Source organism: Acipenser ruthenus, chromosome 25, assembly GCF_902713425.1.
Source record: "Acipenser ruthenus chromosome 25, fAciRut3.2 maternal haplotype, whole genome shotgun sequence".
Lineage (NCBI taxonomy): Eukaryota > Metazoa > Chordata > Actinopteri > Acipenseriformes > Acipenseridae > Acipenser > Acipenser ruthenus.
The window spans coordinates 23662207-23684435 of record NC_081213.1 but is presented as its reverse complement, the minus strand read 5'-3'; the positions used below and the strand labels follow the sequence as shown (position 1 = coordinate 23684435).

The following is a 22229-nucleotide window of genomic DNA, read 5'->3' as shown; positions in this document are numbered from 1 at the left end:
ACTGCGCTGTAATAATTACTGAGCTGCATCTCCATCACATCCAGTGGCTGGGCATGTGACTAAATGATGCTGAGTAAATGCATGGGAAAACGCACTTGACAATGCTTTTTATTTCAGATCCTTCTTAACCCAAGCTGCCTTGTGGCAGTGCATAAGCATAGCCAGAAATCCATTACATTCCTCAATGGTATGCAGAGTGCAATCAGAGTTTCTGGAGATACTGTACAACCAAATTAAAAAAAGTAACATGAATAGAAAGGCCCATATTCATAAAGCTTTGGAGAGGCAGTAAATGAACTGCAGAATACCACTCTAAACCCAGGGTATTTTTTCATTTTAGTGAGAATAAGCCATTTCTACCATAAAAGGCTCTCTGACATGATATATTTTCTGATTTAAGTGGACTATGACTTGGTTTTCAATTGGATTAAATCATATTAAAATTGCATAATGTGTAGTTCCCAAGAACAGCTATAATGAGGGTAAAGTATATTTCGGAAAGTAAATGAGACCAAGGAAATTAAATGTCAACACAAAACCAGGACTGCTAGTAGAATAGTGAGAAACTTAACCAGGGAGAATTGAGCTCCCCTATACAAGTTAAGCACTGCATTGTTGTACTTTTGCCATGCTTTTCACACTATGCATAGATCATAGTTCATCCTGGTTTGCCATGTTTTTTTTAATATGCTTTACCATATCTATATGTGCCTTACAATGCTTACCTCTGCTTTACCATGCTTTCATTATGCTTTATTACACTTTGCTATGCTTTTACTATGGGAAACATTTATTAGGGTAACAAAGACAAAAGTGCAGCACTGAAGGGAGAATTCAGCAGGTCAATATCAGAACATATCTCAAAACGAAAAATGTACTGCCGCTGCCCCTCTGGATTCCCTTGTAAACAAGATGTTGTATCTTACAGGGTCTTTTCAGGGACAACAACAAATAAATTAGCCTTGCATGTACTCTTGATTAGATGCTAATTGCTTATCAAGGAGCAAACCAGCCAGATTTGCATCACAAAAACACAAACCACAAAAGATCTGTCTCCAATCAAGATTCAATTAATTAGTAAGCCTCAAGAAACAGTTTTGACACCTACAACATCAGTGGTGTCAGTCTGTCATTAGTAATAACAGGCAAACTAGCACTGCCATAAAACACTTCTGCACACTTTTATCATAAGTGGATGAGTGGTTCTCAAAGTAAAATGTAAATGTTACTTATATCTTTGTCTAAAAACAAACATTATTGACTGTATAGACCAGAGGAGGGCAACCATGCCCGTAATTGTTGAAAAGAACCAATTGGAAACACTCCATCTTTTATCCACCAATCAAGAAACGGCATTGCAAGGCCCACCCACTCTCGGTAGTTGACCGCAGAATTTTCAGACGGAACATCTAGCTTTTAAAAAGTGAAACGGAAGGAAAGAAAAACATTTCAAAACAAAACAAAAAAAAACCTTGCAAATTTGAGCTTCAAAATGTTTTAAATAGCAACAGTAGCCATTAAATAAATCTTTGGCAAATCTAATAACAAAAAGAAAAAAAAACTTTGGTAGTGGACCTTGTCCATATAGTAGCTTTCATAGTATCAACTGTCTGATGCCCTCTAAATCAGGAATTATATTGCCTTATTAAACCTCCATTCAGATCCTAAGCAGTATTTTCTTCAGTAGGAATATATGATGCCATTTAATATCACTGATTAAAGTCGTTCTATGTGAAATAATTTTCGAAAAGCTGCATAAGAAATTCATATTCTCAAAGCCTAGCAACAGATGCAGTTATCAAAAGTAGTGATCTACATCAGCACATACTAATAACACATAGAAACAACATCAAAGAGGCAAGAGGGCCACTTTTTGTCAGCAGTTTGTCAGTTTTTTTTTGTTTGTTTGTTTGTTTTTTTAATGGTTGGCATTAAACAAAATTAGCATTTTGCGACTATAACTTAACTAACAAGTTATGACAGTTGTACACTTTTTATATTTTCAAATTATTCCATGACGACGTTTATTTCTACAAGTTTGTCAAATGACACAATCAGCAGTGTGACACTACAAGTAAAATTCCTAACAGACTTCTTAACATTTCAGATGAAGATCAGCCTTGTGACAGGCAACGATTGATGCGTCTCAGCCCTAACATGGAAGGACCCCCCTCTACTGGTGTGAGAAGGTAATAGTCTGTGCAGTTATTTGAATAAAGTCTCTTCTGAGCACAGGGCTTGCTTAGCTGTGCAGGAGTGGATGGTCGTGATCCTGCCTGTTCAGGGCTGAGCTGAGGGCAACACAAGCTTACCACTCCTACGTGAAGATGTCAAAGGGAGCAGTTTGAAATGCTGTGTGATAATTTATTCTAGGCAGGCTCTGAGGCATTTCTGGAACAGAGGAGGGCTGTAGGCTCTACATGAAAACCTATTGTGTTTTTCCTTCTCTGTTTTATGGTTTGAACTTTGTATCCAGCACGTTCAATACTGTACAAGCTTTGTGCAGCATTATCACCAGTATTGTACAGAAATATATTACTTTATTAACAACAATATATATATATATATATATATATATATGTTTTAATGTATCTGGGGAAAAAGATATAAACTAGCTAATTATCTAACTGGTCAGAGCAGTACTCAAACACCATTATGTTGACTGGAAATGCAAAGTATAAAATTATGACAACTGATAAAAATTAGACACACTTAATAAGAAATTGGTAAAATGATGACCTTATTAGGTTTTACCATTAACATTTCACAAAAAGAGCCTGTTCAGGCTGTTAAATTAATGTGGAAGAGTAAGCATGGGTTACACAAGCTGTAACCGAGCATACCTTATGGGTGTGAATGCTGGGAGAGTTCTATATTAAACCATATGGAATACAATCTAATCTTAGCCCAACTTCAAATCAAAAGGCAATTAGTGTATTATGCAACAGACATCGATTGGTTTCTGCGATTGAAAGTGAACCGTTTTCTTGCAATTACTGAAAAAGGACCTAAAACACTTTTCATGCTTTTTAGGTTACAACTACTGGTGGATTTAATTATGTTACTTTATTGTTTTTCAAGTAAAACAGTACAAAGCTAGCACAAAAAGCAGCAATTCAGTTGTTTGAAAAATGGTACAATGATCCCCTGAAGCTGTATTACAAGCCATTGGGAAAACCATCCCATCCTCTCATCTTTTTTTCAGTCACGATCATTTAGAAATGAATCTCATTTGGCAAGGATTGTTTATCTAACACTGAATCAGAACATTAGTCATGACTGCATTGCTTGTAGATAAGGTATATTTTTTAAACCAGCACCACCAGTACTGTTGGTCACTGCAGACAGAATGTACAGTTGGCAGAAAAGACTCCATCACAGGATATTATGTAATATTAAAAAGACACACGTTGATTATATTTAGTGTTTACAGATACAAATGACATGTCTATATTCACTTAACGCACAAATCTAAAGACATGCAAGGATGCCAAGCCAAAGCCAAATCAGGAGCAAACAGTTGTGAACCGTGACTTGAAATCTGGACACCGACATTAAGGAACACTTATAAATTCATCCTCATGAACCTGAAAGAATTGCCATTATGCATTTAATCTTACAAGCGTTAAAGAACTGGAAATCAGAAACTGTACTGGATTTGTATGACAATTGAGTGGGCTTGAGTGTTTTTTGAAAGATGCTGATTTGTTAATATCTACAGATGTTTCTTGGTGCAGTGTGTTCAAGTTGAAAGAAACAAAAACAAAATATAACTATATTGTCTCTGTATACCTGCATTTGGCTGGGACATTTTCCCAACTGGGACAGCAACCAAAGACTTGGTTAACCCTACAATGGTATTAGGCACTGATCTGTTGGTATGCATGATCAGGTGTTCCTCTCTTCTTAGAATGAACAGATTGGACTCTGTCAGTCCAGAAGTTGTACTGCACAAAAGTGTGAATAATTTCCATTACAGTGGCATACAAAAGGGTTTAGCATGAATATATGAATAAGCAAAGCAACTTCTCCTGATTAGCAATGACACTTCCTTCCCCTGTTGTTGTGCTGTCTGGTCCTATACGTGTGTCCTTGGTTTTGCAAGCACTTTTATTTTCCTCATTTGAGCCCACAACTCCTTCTCTTTCCTCCCTCCAGCAACTGACTGTGTCAAAAGATCCTCTCAGAAGAATTGTGATTACAATAAAAACAAGACAGGAAATCCAAAGCAGAAAGCAGACATCTTCCTGCTGTTTTGTTTCTACTGAAACGTTGCTTTTCGACATGTTTTTTTTTTTTTTCTTTACACATTCCCTGTCTTACCTGTACAATACAGATGCTTAAATCAGATTCTCCAAAGCTGCTCTTGCAGATATTTTATATTGTGTTGGGGAATGACAATTAAACACAAGAGGCACTTAAAATACTGTAGAAACACAAAGCCAAAAAAAGAAAAAAAAAATCCTATCACTAAATAAAGGCTAATTTCACAAACACAGTAGTACTCATTTATTTTCTTGTTATTTAGTCCTCCAAAGGATAATATGTATTCTTCTGGCTCTTCTCTCTACATCACCCTGATTACCCTGATGTCCTTAGGTAATATAAAAACAGAATCACAAACCTATGGCATTCACTATAGCTTCACTATGGGGATTTGTAAGTAGAATATTAATTACCAGAATCTGACTGTGGAAAATATTTCTCCACAGCTGGCTCAAAATAATTCATTTTAATAATTGTTTATGAGACAGACTAATTAAATTACCTTTATCACCTTGAGAACAGTATCTTTGAGAAAAAGTTTAGGTCGACAAAGAAGGAAAAGTTTCTACTGTACAGTGTAAAGTATACTGAGCTTTATTACAATTTTTTTTATATATATATATATATATATATATATATATATATATATATATATATATATATATATATATATATTTATTTTTTAGGACATCAATTTTCTATTTACTGCACTTGTTTTACTTCCAGTGGCAACCCATGAACACTTCTTTGCTGGTCTTCAAAATACCGTCTTTGGAGACGTTTTATCAAAAGGTTTGAAATTTCAGAAACACATTGTGTAAATAATGTATTGTTTGTTTGTTTTTGTAAATATTGGGGTTTGTTGTGTGTTTTGTTCTGGTGTATATTGGGTGTGTTTTGTGGTGGTGGTTGGCATGGATAGGGTTAATTCCTATCTTTGCCAAATACATGTGAGAATGTGGCCAGGTGTTGATTGAATGATTAACTGTCAATCAACCCTGGCCACATGGTATATAAGGGAGCTAGAGAAAGAGAGGAGATATATGCTGATGCTTCCATGTTTATGTTACTCACCGTGATAGCACAGCTTGGGTGAGGGTTCTTTTTGTTTTATGATTGTGGATTGTTTTTGTTTAACTCTTTATTTTTGTGCCCATTTGGGATTTGTTTGTTTTGAATAAATACACGCTTGAAGTGCTAAACTGCAGCCAATCATCTCGAAGTCTTCCTCCAGCCTTGACCACCTGCACTATCCTTTCACACACACGAATATGTTATTCAAAGATAAAATCATTTCTCCATGTCCATTCTACCTCAAATAATTATATTTTACTGAACCATAGAGGTTGCAGATATGCTGTCAAGGTGGAAGTTCAATGGATATACCACGTTTATGCTGTACCGTACATAAGAAATACAATGTCATGAATTAGCCCTTTCCATAGTCTCAGCTGAATAACTCAATAAAATACATTTAGCCCTCAGAATGAGAGTTCTATACAGAAGTTGAAAAGCTTAGTAAGTCCTTCAGGAATTCAAAAGGCTCCAAATAATAAAGTGTGTTTTTCTGGAGCAGCTAATGCACTTCAGCTTTTTCTCTTATCACTTTGACTATCACGCAAAATGTAAATGATATTTCTTTACCAAGAAGCAAGCCGATTGAGTGCAAGACTCATTTACAAATCCATCATGGGAGACAGCAACAGCATGCACAATACAAGACACCCAGACAGTACAATCAATATGGAGCATTAACATTCATTAAAGTACATTTGTTGTTGCTGACTTTCAAAAACATAACTATATAGATTTTTTTTCATCATTTTTAAACTAACATACAAACGCTCAAGTAGTATGCAGTCAAGTTTATACACAAGCGACGTGCTGTTTATACTATATATTAAATTATCATAAGGTTGATTGGAAACATATTTATTATACTTTACATGCATTATGAAATTGCAATACTATATAAAAATAATAAAATGTTATGATATGGAATGTCACCTCACCACTGACTTGGAATGCTCCACAGGCTAGCTTCAGGTCCTTTACAGCTTTCAGTATTTATTAAAAATATTCCATCAATTTGTAACTGAGTTGGAGACAGGATATATAGTGATGACAATGCCAGAAAAGAATATGCTTTAAGCTTTCACAGCCTTTCTCAATAAATAGCGAATGGGACATTGCATATTACATTGTTTACTGGTCACTGGTTACTGTGGAATCATCTTCTAAGTATAAATTACATTAGGGGATAAGTTTTAATGAAAACACAAATTGGGTATTAATATATAGTGATTTTGACCGCTTTGCTGTTGCTGTTTCAATGAAATGTCTATGGTTGCACTGCATGGGGCAGACCAACAATAGGTACTTTGAATCAAAACTGGTAGTAATGTTTAATGTAATGAGCTGCAGCATTGTATTTCACATATTCAAACATGTAATACAATACAACAGAATTTGTTGCAAAACAAAGGGGAAAAATCCAAATTATTATTATTTGTTTATTTAGCAGACGCCTTTATCCAAGCGACTTACAGAGACTAGGGTGTGTGAACTATGCATCAGCTGCAGTCACTTACAATTACGTCTCACCCGAAAGACGGAGCACAAGGAGGTTAAGTGACTTGCTCAGGGTCACACAATGAGTCAGTGGCTGACGTGGTATTTGAACCGGGGACCTCCTGGTTACAAGCCCTTTTCTTTAACCACTGGACCACACAGGAGGGTTAGAGTGTTAAGAAAATATGTGTGACTTTCTCATTTCACACAAGGCACCTGCATTAATAAAAGGTAGTCATTAAGTATCATGGGCCTGTTTTTAGATCGTTAGGCCATACTGTAAGTTATTTAATCTGTACAGTGTTTGCAGGCTAGCAGCAAAGCCCTTGAGTATCTTGATGGTGTCTTTTACTGAGAAGCAAAAAAGATGCACCTTTTTATTATTATTAACAACTGTTCTATGTGAGTTTAAATGTCATTTGTATCCAATATTATTTATTCACTTTTATTTTTAAACAGGGGTTCTGGAGTGGGGTCTGGCATCTCCTTCTGTCTGGCAAAGAAAGCACATGTGAAACTGAACAAACTAAACAGAACATAAAATACATTCTTTTCTTTTTAATACAGATTAAGATGTATTTATTTTAAATGTATCTCTCTGTTTTAGCTTTGATGAATGTCAACTAGATGAATGTCCTTAACACACTCACCTTTGTAATTGTATGACCAATAATATAGATTCAGTATTTCCAGAAATAAGGAGTTATGTATCACTGTCCATGCAGCATGACCTATTAACTTATTTAAGGGCTTGCATTACGTGACCTGGAAAGCAGCACACTCCATGATAATGATTAAACCTAATTGCAGGGGTAGTACATAAAACATTTCCACTGTAAAATTACGCTCCGTCACCTGAACTTAGTTAATAAAATGAAGATCAATATTTGACCATTTACTGTATTTCAATACCAGACACAACTAAGTGCAAAGATTTTTTTTCTATTCTGGTCACATTCTTGGCAGTTCCAAGCAGCAGTTGGATTTTCAGCAACCACAGGGAAAAAAAAAGCAATACAAAAATTAAAATCGAAGCTGTTTCAACCAAACCCTCAAGTAGATTTTCATCTCAAGTTCTGAAATATAGATCCAGAAGGCCATTGTTGGCAAGTGGAAGGCAGAGTCAGTTTGCTTTACTTATGATTTGAAATAGTTCCGAAAATTCACCAGCTGTTGTCTGTCTGCATAGTGCTTCATATTACATGTTTTACATACATACATACATACAGCATATAGTGTGTATTATCTGCCACAGCAGAAGTCCGGCTGCAAATAAGGGGGATCAAGTTTCATGACAATATTACATTTCTTCTTCAGGCAATATGGTTTATCCCATTATGGAAGACAATGACCCATTAGCTATTTCAGAAAACGGATTTATAATATTGAGATCTCCAAGTCTTAACTGATGTTTAGATAGTGTACGTTCTATTCAAGATCAGTTTCCGATACAATTTGTTTTAAAACAATATATTTGTCAAAAGGCAGGAGCAATAGCTAAACTGTAAGTTTGTTGTGTGTTGTAGCTCTAAATAGCAGCGATTTCCAAAATGAAAGCATTGTTTATATACCAGTCAAATTAAATAACGTCCTTGTTAACTGCACATAGTGTGAAAAGCTCTTCATTACTTAAATCTGCTTATTGTAGTGTGTGTGTTTATGAAACCCACGACTTCAATGTAATGTATATAATGTTAATAACCAAACTGTTATTAACATATAAAAATATGTGTGCTATTATTTCACCTGCTGTAGTTTTGTAATTGTAAAACCTGCAACGTCTTTGCTAAAACACGACGAATCCATTAAATATTATACAAGGAAATTAATGATGGAATAAGAAGCGTTGAATATTAAATCTTTAGCCAAAATGCATGTATAATATTGGATTTAATTTAATGAAACATTGAGCTGGAGCTCAGTGGGAATAGGGGCAATAGGATAGAGAACAATGATGAACCTCCTCAAGAGAGATGCAGAAATAGTAGTAATAGTGGGGGAGCTTTCATTGGTACCTCTAGTAATTGGTTAGGATTTCCTCTGTTTAATTGGGTTATGTGGTAATACATAAGAAACGTACACAATTATTTGACAAATGCTTGGACTAGAAGTCTTTCTCAATGTCTTCTATGTAGAAATCAGGTGTCACATTCTTATACGACACAGCTGTTGTGGTCTCCACCCCCATATGATAAAGTGTGAAAATCCTGTAATGGTCCTATTGAGAGGACTGAGTATGTGCTGCTAAGGTTACAGTGAAAGTATAACCTAATCAGGTGCATGGTTCTGATTCAGTCATGGTCTAAAGTTAATTCATAGTATCGCTCCAGCATTAAAGTATATCCTACTGGAACAGACAATATCCCAGAAAAGGCTACAGTAATTGCACTTCCCTCCTTTAAACCCACACATGGGCCTCCTAGAGCTTATTTTGTTCAGTATGGCATCATCTTGACAGGAAACTTAGTCCTAGAATTTTAACGCTTCACTGTCTCAAATGCAATGTTGGTTTTAGGTATCCCTCTTGCCTTAGTGGTCTTGAATCCTCTCAAATCCCTCAGAGTCTTTGTTATTACTGCTGTAGTGGATTTCACTGTATTTATCAGGGAGCACATTGCTAGCAAGCAACACAGACCTCACACAAAGTGTGATGTTGTTTACCGGTAAGTGATGGATTAGTTTTAGTGCATTTGTCATGAAACCTAAGACTGTATTCAGGCAATAATTAAAGTAAAGTAAGCAACAATGGGGCGGAAAATGTCACTGCATGCGGTTTTAAGCAAGTCTTAGATACAGGTCAAATTCCCTTCATTTCTCCATATAGGCTCTTACACGTAAAAAAAGACTGGAAGGTAAAGAGTTATGTTTCTTAAATAATACTATGGAAAACAGAAAATGTTCCACATTTTAGGACAACTATGTACTACAGTGGTGTCACTAACAAAATGTGTGGAGTAATTACCAAAGCGTGTGTGGCCTGGAGTTGGGAGTATAGTCCCACGGTTAATTTCCTGGCTTGTATTACTCTGCCAAGAGCACGCCTAATTATTTCTAAGGATAGCCTGGGTGGCTGCCTGTCCAGAAAACTGATATCCTGCATGGAGAATAAAAAAGAAATGGATCTGGGGTATAAAATGAACAGCAAGTTGTTCATAGAGTTTTGAAACACAAACGTTCCTCCTAATGCATACCCTGGAATTGAATTTTAAATATGGAATTTCTATCTTTATAGGAACTTTAAAAAATAATTAAAACTGATAACTGCAATTGTATAATAATGTTGCACCTATGCAGCAGTCAACACAAATGTGATCAAACCAAACATTTACAAAGAGACACAAGATCACAATCAAATGCTAATGTACAGACATGAGTGCCCTGAGCAAACGAAATGGGGTGAAAATAGCAAAGAGGTTTTCACACACATTATGGGGTAGGAGGTGGAACGTGGCCAGGTATAGCAGCCTCTCCAGTGGAAGGAGTCTGACAGAACTGGCCAATACATCAACTTAGCATAGCTTACATTTTTTCTTTTCTTTTTAGTGTAGAAAAATATTTTGGTTACAATTTCTGATAATGACTTCCCTCACTACTGCACATATGCCATTTCCATTTTTTTTTTTTTCTTTCTTCATTTACTTATATGTTTACATTTTTTTCCCCATCATTCTGTTTGTTAATATATGTTGCTTGGTCCCTTGTCAGTTCTAAAACAGTGTTCAGTTAAAGGTCAAAATATATCATGGTTTTAAAGGTTAAACTATAGATCTTTTTAAAACTTGTAGGAAGTCAAGAACACTGATAAATGGTTGTCTACTGTATACGTCTTACCTTAGAATTTATTATTTGAGTTAAAGATGTACCTTGTTTAAATAGATACATTATTTCTGCAACAACATGACTTTAACTGTCTTGAGCCTCCTTGTGGAAATAATAAGTGATGACAAACTTTAGCAGTAAGTGATGAGGATTCATGAGTTATTTTGTGCTTGAACTCACATTATTGAGATAGCACCTCATTAGAGTTACCATTAGTTACAGTCCTTAGTGTGACACATAGGAATAAAATCAGCAGGATGTCAAAAGATTTGATAGACTGTCTAATGCGCAAAACAATTATTTTCTTTTATAGTGTTAAAACCCACTTGCTTTAGATGCTCCTTCTTCAAAACTTGCAAAATCTTAAGGTTACTATAAAAGGCATTACAAAGCAAGTGGCACAAAGTGCAGGAAATCAATTGCGGTTTTGGGTTTTGTTTTTTTTTGCAAATAAACTATTACAGTTGTATCTGTATACTGTACGATTATTTTGCACAAAAGTCTGTGCATTGATTTCTTAAAGTATGCCCATCTTTAGGTAACCCAGGTTGGTCCTTGGGTCAAAAAGTTTTGAAATACAGAGTAGAATTGCAATCCATCATTTTCTCACAACATCAAATCCATAATGTTCAAGCTTAAACCAAAAGCTTACTGGGGACCACTGTAGATGTAATTGAAAAGGCAGACATTGGTTGTTTTCTTAGCATTTTTTGATACTGATATGGAGCTAAATGAAATTCCAGGAAGCCTGTCTGATCACTCTTCAGTAGCGTTGTGCATTGATAAATGCTGCTTGAAATATGATGACATGAAAACACATTGCAGAATGCATCGTTTATCACGATGTGATTCAGCTTAGATCACTGCAAGGGTAAAAGAGCAGAATGCGTAATGGATCAAATACATTATGTATTTTGGTTAACACATAACTAAGCGCATGTACCAGTTTAATTACTGTACTTATTCAAAACCTAAAACTAACATTAGATTACATTTTGGTTACACTTGAGTACACATTTATAAATTGATTCACAGCTCTGTCCATTAACCCCTGAAGAGACAGTAGTCAGCATGAATGCGGATAGGTATTGTCCCTTACCCAAATTACACTTTGGAGACTAGTCTGTGATATCTATGATGATATAGCCTAGATATGTAACTCTAGGAGCTGCCACTTAGCTTTTTTGTAATTGAAAAGCACTTTACCAAAACAACTGCATGATCCAGGCACATTTGCTGAGTCTTTCTTCCATCATCTGTCTGTACAAATGTCCAAAATGTATTAAAAGTACACCATTACTGTATATCCTGTGTTATTATACATTTTAAAAATTACAGAGTTCCTTACCAAATAAGCTTACAAAGCATGGCACAATGTATACGCGTATGCAACACATAGAACATGTAAAAACATATTCTAACACCACAATAAATGCTAAATATAAACCAAAACCATTGCTATCATTTACAACAAAAGCAACATTAATATTCATGCTATTATTGGTATTCTCCAGAAGTGTGGTTACTACAGATGATAATGTGATATCTTGTAACAATTGTAAGTCGGCCTGGATAAGGGTGTCTGCTAAGAAATAAATAAATAAATAAAAAATAAATGTCTACTGTGTACTAGATACTAACTGAATGACTTCATGTAGATGTCATCAGAAAACTTCACATGTACTACCAATGGCATGTACAAGTCCCTCACGGATACAGACCATTATTTGTCATTCAAACAACAGGTTTAATAATATAATTCATTATGACTACATGCAGATACCATTTACCAATAAGTACAATCATCTAATAAAAATAAACTCCTTGCACATTTTCCCGCTGACACTATTAACCTGCATTACTAATGGTCAGTGCGAGGCAGACAAACCATTAATGATATGATGACTTGCCAGTTTCTAAATACCGAACACCGGACAGGTTTGAGAGTGACGCTCAATTGAGCTAAAAATAAGAAGGACATAATTTGCAAAGCTTTGCATATTTATGCTGCTTATCCAGTCCTTAATGATCTCTAAATCTGATTATACTGTGATTGTGTTTTGTGCAAATTGACTGAAACACTGTAAATTAATTGAGCATTTTTTTAAAATAATTTAAAAACAAATGACAAGCAAGGGTGTATTAAACTCATTAATAACCCCTTTCTGATTTTTGATCAGTCCCCTAGTTTGTTTTACTTTGATAAATGATTCAATAAAACCATGTTCTTTTGAAGACCTCTTTGTAAATCTTGCCAGCCCAAGAGAGTTTTCTTAATATTTTATTATGTTTTTCTTTTGGAAACAAGAGCAGCATTGAGCTATTTAATAAAGAGCCATCTATAACACTATGTAACACAATTTTTGTTCCTGGGTAGTAAGTATGATTTCCTAATTGCTTATGCCTCAAAAGTATAGAAAATGGCTATTATTCCCCACAAACTTTGCTTTTGTGACCAGGACAGTGATATTTTGAAATGTACCTATTTCCAATGAGAAAACGGGCGAATTTGTGTCTTTTCGTTCACATAAAGTCAGAAAAAAACAACATATGAATCCAAATTAACATGTATTTATACTAAAGTAATACAAAAATGACTACAAAAGATTTAGAAGGGAGTAGTTTTTTGAGATTTACGATTATACTGTAAATCACTTTCACGAATCAGCCCCCAAATGTAGTCTCCCATCATGTTCTCGTTATACTGTCCTTGGTAGCGGCGTTCAAAGTCCAGTATATCCTGGTGGAAGCGCTCGCCTTGCTCCTCCGAGTACGCTCCCATGTTCTCCTTGAGTTTATCAAGATGAGCATCAAGGATATGGACTTTGAGGGACATCCTACAGCCCATTGTGCCGTAGTCTCAACCAGCTCCACATAGTTTTCGGCCTTGTGATTGCCCAGGAAGCCCCGAACCACTGTTCCAAGCCGCTTTCTCCTTACTAGTGAGCTTCTTGGGGAATTCATTGCACTCCAGGATCTTCTTTATCTGTGGTCCGACGAAGACACCGGCTTTGACCTTTGCCTCAGACAGCTTAGGGAAGAAGTCTTGAAGGTACTTGAAGGCTGCCGACTCCTTATCTAGAGCTCTGACAAATTGTTTCATAAGGCCCAATTTGATGTGCAGTGGTGTCACCAGCACCTTCCGGGGGTCCACCAGTGGCTCCCACTTGACGTTGTTCCTCCCCACAGAGAACTCGGTCCGCTGTGGCCAGTCCCGCCTGTGGTAGTGCGCCTTAGTGTCCCTGCTGTCCCAAAGGCAAAGATAGCAGGGAAACTTGGTAAAACCGCCTTGGAGACCCATCAGGAATGCCACCATTTTGAAGTCTCCTATGACCTTGATGCCATCTCAGAAAAATGCAGATATGTATCCACTTAGGCAGCTGGAACTAAACTGAACTGGTGGGCTTAAGGCCCCTGTATTTATACTACTATTTATATTACTGGAAAGTTCTAGAAAGTTCTAGAAGTTACTCCAAGTTTACTCAGCACTGAATCTATCTGGAATGTTCTGAAAAAAAGGTACATTTCAAAATATCACTGTCCTGGTCACAAAAGCAAAGTTTGTGGGGAATAATAGCCATTTTCTATACTTTTGAGGCATAAGCAATTAGGAAATAACACTCACTACCCAGGAACAAAAACAAAAAAATTGTTACACGGTGTAATCCACATACAACATTCATCCGCGATGCAATACAACTTACTGTAAAATTCTTCTTCAATAAACTAATTAAAAATATGTATTGTCAGATTTCTTGTTTTAACAAATCCTTAAATGTACTTGTACACAGCCTATGTTATTCATGATTATACATCTGTAATAGATGTGTCGTCTGCTCTTGCACCAATTTTCAACAAGCCAAGAAAATGGCTTAAAGGTCCTACAGTAGGACTATCTCTCATGTTGGGAAGGACATAAAAATGGACTGACGAGGCTAGGGCAGTAGTGCAAGTAAAGTGATATTTGTGCGCACGCTGCAGCTGTTTTTATGAGTCTTGTTTTGATGTTTGTTTACAGTGGTGGGGGACGAAACAGTTACACATTTGTATAACAACTGTTCCCCCAAAACACCCTGGAAACCCGCACTCTACATAGATGGGCAATATAATTTGGTAGCACTCATGGGTGTGATGTATTGTGTTAGGTGTGCAACCTACTTGTTTAATTCTCTATAGTGTAGCACCTTTCAGTAACTTGTGCCTGTTTTAGACATGCATACCGATTACATGGCTTATGTGAAGTTATCTTTACTAATAGGTAATTTTGAGTGAAGTTGTTTTTCTCGTATTCTGTTCCAGTGTTGAACAAGTTAATATAGGTAACGACAAAATGTGGAGTATCTGAAATCAATTTACTTATAGTTATTTAATTACTGTGGTTTAAATATCTTCCACCAAACCGTCAATAAAAGTACTGTATGTGCCTGTTCATATCATACAATACAGAACTTTACCACGAAGGCACAAAACACAGTTAGGACTAAAATACAGAATACAAATGAAAGCTCAATTTACAAAACTCAGTTCTCCAAGGATGCATTTCAATTACTTACTGGATGTTTTCATGTATCTTTTTTTTTCCCCCACGTCTAAATCCCTGCACACCTAAATGAATGCAAACTATATTCGTTTTCACCAGTCAAGCACAATATGCTTCCCCTGCCCGATATTCAAATGAGTACTGCCAGTTCTATTGCCAGTTCTAAGCACAACGATATTAGTATGTTGGCAATAGTACACTATAGCATTTTTAAAAAAAAATATATACAGTAGTGTAACTCCAGTGTATGTTATTACATTCATTGATTAGAAAATGTGGTGGTTTAGAAGCAATGGTGGTTTAACGTACAGGTACTGTAGGCTTGGCCTGCCCATTGTCCCTGTACATGGCAGTAATTCAATTTTCTACTAAAATATTGTGGATTGCCAGGGTGGTGTTTATATGTGAGCTGTTTTTGCGAGGTAGCACTTTACTGAACATACATGATTTTAATAACCCAAGTCTGTCTTACCCAGCTCTCGTTGAGTATACTTTAATAATAGCAGACTCAAAAACTGTTATACTCTCTGCACATTTGCAAACGGCCAAAATATGTTCCACTGTTATTCATTACATTCATCTCAAGGCTCCTTCTTATGACCAGACAGGGGGACACCAAGAGGTCCTCGTCTCATGGTGCAGCAGACAGACAACAATCATGAAGAAATACTGTTCCATAAAGTGTTTGTTATTGCCTCTTATAAATGATCTGCTATGTACAAGCTTACAAAGAAAAACAACACTTAAAGTAAGGCAAATATTCCAATAAATGAACACCAGTGGATAACCCCTGCACGGATCCTCACCATCTGCAGAAGTATCGCGCTGTACTGAATTTGTATAATAAAGATATCAGAGAGTGCGTCCAACAAAACTAATAGGGCCCACTTAATACAGTATTATTTTAAAGCACTGAAATATGAAAGAGGGTCTTGTTGTGAGTGTTTATGTCATCAAAGCATTTTCAAATATAAACTAACACAAGGATCCTAAGAGCTCTCAGGTACTGTAATATAGGAAACTCATGTAGAAAAGAAAATATGCGAAAAACGTTGCTTTCTTCAATCACGTTACCTTGACCATCACTTTTTAAAGACTGTGATTAGTGTTTCCACTTTTAACCACAGGTTTTCCATGGCCAAAAGACAAGTATTCTGCATGTTGGCTTGTCCTGCAGGGAACTGAAATCTTTAAAAGGTTTTGTCAGGGGGTTCTGGTTAGGCAACATCATTAAACAGCTGGAAGGTGTAGAAACTTTATACTGCACCGTATTTATAAGAGAATGGACATGGAATAAAAAAAAAAAAACATATCGTGCTAAGAAAAGCAGACTTACAGTGTGTCACCGTCGGATATTTAATCTACCGTACTAAAATGAATAACCATCACCTGGTCAAATATGCATACAATTATGCAGTATGTGTTTTTTTATTTTTTATTATTATTTTCTTGATAAATTCATCAGGGAATTTGATATTCCTTACGAAATATAAGATCTGTCTTGCAAATGACGGCCAGGCATGTTATTATTTACCAACTCAAATTTGAAAGTAAGAGTGTTCTAAAAGAATGCATTGACCTTAAATTCTACAGACACTTCCTATTCTCAGGGTTGGATTTTTCTGCTTACTAAGAGGTGAGAGCTTTACAATATGCAAGGGTTGTGACACAAAGCTGCTCAGTCATGCTTGTAATAAACTAGGTGTGGGTAATGAACAGACTGCTCCTTACGTACTACGTGACTTCATAGGAATTGTTATCATACTATCAGGGAAAGACTATGTATAGCATATATTAGTATGTGTTACAGTTCTTTTTTTATAAAGAATTCATTAAAACTTGCATGATTGTTTCAACTGAACCTTGATAAAGTTGCAGGAAAATAATTGACCAAGTCAACTTAAAATACTTTGACTGTTAAACAGGTTTTCATTACAGTCTCTTTCTAATGTAATCCTACAAGTTTAGTTTTCAATGCTATCTGCTGTCCACAGGATGACCTATAAAAGTGATTAAACTGAAGCCCAGCTACTCTGCATTTAATTTGAATCTTATGAGACACTCAAATTCTAAATCACTGTAGACATTTCATAAAGCATTACTACAGCGCTTCCTAGAAATATCTAGTCTGACTAATTACACTCGTGTGGAGAATCAAAAATGATTAATACTCCCCTGAGCTACACGGCCAGAAGGGACACAAAGAAAGTCGACAAATTAAAACGAAAAAGCCAGACAACCACCGAGTTATTTTTATAACTGAGACAGAGGAACTACTACAAGACAGCATACAATAACAGTAAACAAATCAAGAAAGAACAAGTGTGTGCCTCTTTCCTTAGAAATCCTTCAGTACAAAACAACAAAATATGTGTTGTTTCAAATCACAGTGGAACCTAATGTTCAACATGTGTTGTCCCAGTGGATCGGGTTTCTTATGTCCCAGTGGTACTGTAAACCCCAAATGATCAAGTCTCATCACAAGATTCAAAACAGGAAGAAAAAGAAAACAGCTTGCCTCCGCACACCCTCTTATGCAGAAGCTGCAGGGACTACATGACTGGGGAAAAGATTTGTATTCAAGAGAAGACCTCTTTTCTTTTTTTTTTTTGCTGAAAAGCCACTTAACCATTATACTCTACGTTTTTACGTTTTCCCACATTTTGACTTTTTAATCTAAAAATGTGACATTTTTGGAAATGTGGTTATGCAATTCTGTAACAGGGCACTGTGGATACACATACAAATGTAATCAGCTCTTTGGTGCACCTGAGTTGGTCTGGACCTGAATAAATGTCATTGGAAAACACACACTGTAGCTGAAGCAGACCCCGCTGAAAATGTACATTTAACAAAGGTTACAAAACTCCAATAAAACGCATGGGAGTCAGGTTTAAACTTACATTAAAGTTATATAAAAATGTGGAGCCAGGATATACTGTAAATTATCTATCTACTTTATTAAAATGTACCCTATTAATGTGCTACCATAAGGCTCTTGACAAAGATTTGTGCATGGAGGTATGCATGTAATATAGATAATGTTATAACTCAGTCCATTAGAATGCAGGCTTAATGTCTTGAACACATTAAAAAAGCAGGAAGTAATTAAAGATGACACAAACTAAGATGTATTATCAGTGGAACAGAACAATTAGCTGGAATTCACTTTAGTCAGCATTGGACAAAGTTACCCTCAGGGATCCACAGTGACCTTCAGTGCCCAATAAACTGCCCAGTTACATGGCCTAGGGCACTCCACAAGACCTGATACAATCAGGTTATTTTTCTCCACTACAGAGTCCAGTCAGTACTATTATATATACTGAAAGCCCTAAAGACGCTTGCATTGTCCCAGCCTCCAAAAACCCAGCCTTTGGAAACCTCTCCTTCATGTCACTATCTTTGTAGTGGATCCTTTTTTTTCTCCGTATGTCAGCATTTTTTTTAAATCTTTTGGTTTAAAGGAACTGAATGGCTGAGACCTACTTTACTTCTATATATATATATATATATATATATATATATATATATATATATATATATATATATATATATTTTTTTTTTTATTATTATTATTATTTTAAAGAAAGGTTATATTGTACACTACCGCAACAAAGTTTTACACTGCATAAATATACCTTAAGAACTTTGTAGGGATTAAAGATCAAAACTGAACATTCATAAACCTGCTAACCTCCAAAATAATACAGAATAACTGTAAAGGGCTCATTTAACAATACAATGCTGCTGTCTGCCCGTAGCTTTGATATGCAAACCATACAGTATCTTTTTTTCCAGCATTTTCTTCATCTAGCACCGGGGGTTCACACTCGATGATGCTACAAGGGAATAACTGAGCCCACTGTGAACAAAGACAGAGTCAATAGTCGTGCTGAGTGCTTTCAATATTCCAAGCACTATCACGGCTCTCATTTGCCTCTGTCTGCTGCTCAGCATTCTGTGTGATGGGACAAACAGGTAGAAACACGCATTGTTCTGTCATCTATATCTTTAATCCACAAGCTTACATCCCAGAAAAAGAAAAAAAATCAATGGTGTAGACCAAATTTATTGTCAAAGTGATGCAGTAAATACACTTACCTTTACAGATTGCTCCCAGCAGACTCAACCTGTTAAGGAATTAGAAACAAAGAGAAAACAAAGATACAAATGAGATGTTGTATGACAAACCAAAGTGTATGTTTTATTGGTGATATTTAAAGGGTCAAAAGCAATGTCAGGGTATTCAGCTTTTACTATAGACTAGTCATTTTCAATCAAATTTAGCTACCACTTGGTCCTCACTATTAAGTATAAACTAGACATTAAACTCTTTTCATTACATTAATCAAAAGGGACCATGAACTGTATATAGGTCTCAGGAATAAGCTTATTAACTATGGGTTGTAGCAAAAATCTGTCACAATATGAATTTCATGCCCAGTTGCGCTTAGAAATTATATTTAAAGAGTATTGAGTACATTTTTTTTTTTTACAAGATGTATTGCCACGTGGTGTTCAGCTGTAGGTGTATTTCCACTTACAGTATGGGCATGAATAAAGAGAGTGGTGAGTATTGTTACAGTATTTCTGAATTGTGTTTCCTTCTTTATGGTATTGGTTGAAGAATTCGACACAACTTTTGGGGCATGGACAGCCATAGCAATACATGAGTCCTGGAGAATATGTGGACCACATTCATGATCACATCAATTACTCCTTCACTACTTGTGGTCTGTTATTTACAGACTGGTTATAAAAACCTTCTTGTAAGGTACTTCTAAGGTACTAGTTTGGAAACTGTAAGAAAAGTAAAGAACTAAAAGATATTGGTTGGAATGGGAATGCTTTGTAGCTTGCAGGATATCTGACCAGGCCCCTACACTTTAGAAATAATTCTGCTTGCTGGTTATTACACATTCTCAAACAAGAATGTGCTTAATGGGTAAATCCCACAGTATGCCTGTTGAGTTTAAAATTATAGGCAAGCTTTCAGCTCAAGCAGTATTTTTTTATTATTATTATTTCTGTGTTGCACAAACATCTCAAGTACATCTCCTAGATTCAAAAGCAAATCTGTAATTGACACTGCATCCAGTGTATAATTATCTGTTTTGTATGCTCTCCTAGGCTGCAAATATTTAAATAATGATAATAATTTAGAGTATTCTACTGTACAATGGAAATTCCTATTCATTATTCAGATGCCAGGTTTGTATAAAACAAAAAAACAGTAAAGCTGGCTTTACTCAGTTGGTTCCAGTTACCTGGTCTCTTTCTTGTTCTAATACAATGTATTGTAACTTTGACCCCTTTGGCTGGTTATATCATATGACTTAGGTACAGTATCAGTTTCTGGAGAAGAAAAAAAAAAGAATGCTGTTACCTGACGAAAATATGCATGAACAGAAAATGAAAAGCTGGCTTTCACATTTCAGTGCAGTCAAGTAAATTACCATAGGCAGATTACCATTGATTCTTGTCAAGACAACATTACTTACGTATACATTCTATTTTAAAGCCCAGAAGCTTTTTCACATCAAAAGTGAAATTTGCTCTAGTTTTAAGAACTCAAATGGTGATTCGTTTTTGGAAATATTTCCCATAAAGAACTGGGACCTAGAGGCTACAAACCTTTATTCTGTTGCTGTGTGTTGTTAATTAAAGCTATACAGAATACTGTGTTTTGCTTTAGTTTTTAATAGACTTCTAATTGTTGTAGTATTTTATCTATCTGTCTAGTTTTAAATGGATAGACCATTTGTATATGGTATGGTATGGGTTTGTAGCAATAGCGAATGCTGGTTTGTTATCTTTTGTATTTGTTAGTGTTTACATTGTGATTATGTGATTTTTGTTTTTTGTTTCCACCAGCTTCTCAGTGGTTATCCACTAGAAATAATGTATGCCTAAAAACGTGTGCAGTGGTTGTTGCTGGTTGTATTTTTATTTTTCTGTTTCTGTTACTTTGCACCTGGGTTTCTTAGTATGTCCTTCCAGCACCCGATTTCTCTTTTGAATGCTGCAGATATACTCACAGAACTTCTCTTGCATCTTGAGAATTATTTGTTGTATTGACCTTAAAGAGTAAGTAGCGGGGTTTCAGTAAATATAGCGTTACACGTCCCCACGTGTTGCTACAACTGTTTAAATAACGTACCTGTAATTGTTCTTTGCATTGGTAGCAGCCTGACAACTTTTTATACTTCTAAATTTAAAGTCAGTTTCAAATCTCTTTTCAAAATGTCAGGAAATCAAGATATACGTGTTATTAACACTTACAAAACTAAAATGTTTCAAATAAAACCAAAAAAAATAAGATTGTATTTTTTTCTAATTATAAAAATTGAAATAAAATGAAACTGTTAATGAATAGACAAAATTAATTAAGTCAACATTATTTTAATGTATTTCCCCCAATATTATTTTTTTTCAAAAAAAATGATTTTGTTATGTTGTTATGTAACAAAACTGTATAACTTATTGAGTTGTTTTTTTAAAAAAAAAATTGATATATGGATATATATATATATATATATATATATATATATATATATATATATATATATATATATATATATATATATATCAAATACTTAACCACACAGCTAGTGTGTGTAAGCCTGCACAGTACATATGTGAAAGTGGCTGGCTATTTCTTTTTGGACCTGTCTTGCCTTGATTCTTTATGATTTACTTTGATCTGAAAAATCAATATTCATTAAAATGCTGATGTTTAATGAGAAGCTCTTTGGGGCTTATCGGCAGCCGTCTTTACTGTTTGTGAATTCATCCAAGTTCTTGCTCAGCCCACAAAGTATTTAGCAATACACTTCAAAATACAGGTACTCTTCCTGCACTGTAGTTACTAGAGTAATATTTACTAGGCTTACTGTACACAAATGTATGATTGTTAGGGTGGAACGCTGTACAATAGCAACATCTATTTAACAAAGTTATTTTCCTGATCATAAATTTCTTTCAGGTATTATAAAAAGTGTAAGTGTAATGTACCCGTGTTTTATATGGT

The 22229-nt window shown here is 35.4% G+C and overlaps 1 protein-coding gene across 4 annotated transcripts in view; it reads right to left on the bottom strand.

Moving 5' to 3' along the window:
• The window catches only part of LOC117413947 (bis(5'-adenosyl)-triphosphatase-like), a 225890-nt gene that overhangs the window by 195573 nt on the left and 8088 nt on the right, over window positions 1-22229 (bottom strand). For 2 of the 4 annotated variants that reach the window (XM_058999716.1, XM_058999719.1), the window contains exons 2-3: window positions 20467-20554; window positions 19301-19329 (exon numbers count right to left, since the gene is read on the bottom strand). The gene's annotated coding sequence lies outside the window, so the exon portion shown is untranslated. The remainder of the gene's footprint in view (window positions 1-19300; window positions 19330-20466; window positions 20555-22229) is intronic. The other 2 variants (XM_058999717.1, XM_058999718.1) reach the window with 1 other exon arrangement.